This window comes from Suncus etruscus, chromosome 6 (assembly GCF_024139225.1).
Source record: "Suncus etruscus isolate mSunEtr1 chromosome 6, mSunEtr1.pri.cur, whole genome shotgun sequence".
NCBI lineage: Eukaryota > Metazoa > Chordata > Mammalia > Eulipotyphla > Soricidae > Suncus > Suncus etruscus.
The window spans coordinates 55,198,522-55,199,843 of NC_064853.1; positions in this window are offsets into that span (position 1 = coordinate 55,198,522).

Genomic DNA, 1,322 nt, shown 5'->3' on the forward strand with positions numbered 1-1,322 from the left:
TTTTCCACACCCATTGACACTCAGGTATTACTCCTGGTTATGTACTCAGAAATCACTCCTGGCTTGGGGGGACCATATGGGATGCGGGGGGATCAAGCCACAGTCTGTCCTAGGCTAGCGCTTACAAGCAGATGTCTTTTTTTTTTTTTAGCCACACCTGTTTGATGCTCAGGGGTTACTCCTGGCTAAGTGCTCAGAAATTGCCCCTGGCTTGGGGGGACCATATGGGGTGCTGGGGGATCGAACTGAGGTCCTTCCTTGGCTAGCGCTTGCAAGGCAGACACCTTACCTCTAGCGCCGGCCCCGCAAGCAGACATCTTGCCTCTAGTGCCATGGCTCTGGCCCCTATCATAATGTTTTTAGCATAATGATTGTTTTAGGAATAAATTATGTCACCAGATTAAATGTATATTTAAAATTTTTTTAAATGTCTTTATTTAGGCACCATGGTTACAAACATGTTTATAGTTGGGCTTCAGTCATAAAAAGTACACAGCCCTTCACCAGTGAAACCTCCTACCACCAACACCCCTCTAAATGTGTATTTTGTTTTGATGTTTTGGCCACACTTTGCAGTTCTTAGGACTTATTCTTTCTCCATGCTCAGGTACTATTCCTGGTGAGGCTAAGGAAAACATATAGGATGCCAGGGGTTGTGTAAAGCAAGAACCCTATTCACCTAGCCCCTAAATGGGGTTTTGATGGTATAGACTACACTATTAATTTTATTATTTTATTTTATTTTATTTTATTTTGTGTTCTGGGCCACACCCAGGGATTACTCAGGCTCTAAGTAATTATTCCTGTCAAGAGGAGGGGACCATATTAGATTCTGGGGGCAAACTAGGGTCAGCTGCATACAAAGCTCCCTACCCATTATAGTATCACTCCAATCCAAAACTATGGGATTTTAATAACTATTTCTAAGTAAGTGGCCTGTGAGTGTGCTGATGAACTCTGAGACAGTGATGAGAGAATGTCAAAAACTGAAACTTGGGGCTGGAGAGATAGCATGGAGGTAGTGTGTTTGCCTTACATGCAGAAGGTTGGTGGTTCAAATCCTGGTATCCCATATGGTCCCCAGAGCCTGCCAGGAGCAATTTCTGAGCATAGAGCCAGGAGTAACCCCTGAGTGCTGCCGGGTGTGACCCAAAAACCAAAAACCAAAACCAAAAACAAAAACAAAAAAACACCTGAAACTTATGCTCAATCCAATTTTATTACTTATGGTCCAAATTAAGAAAGATGCGAGGGGAAAGTTGGGAAGAGAAAGAGAAAGAAGATGAAGAAGAGGAGGAAGAGAAGGAGGAGAAAGAAGAGAA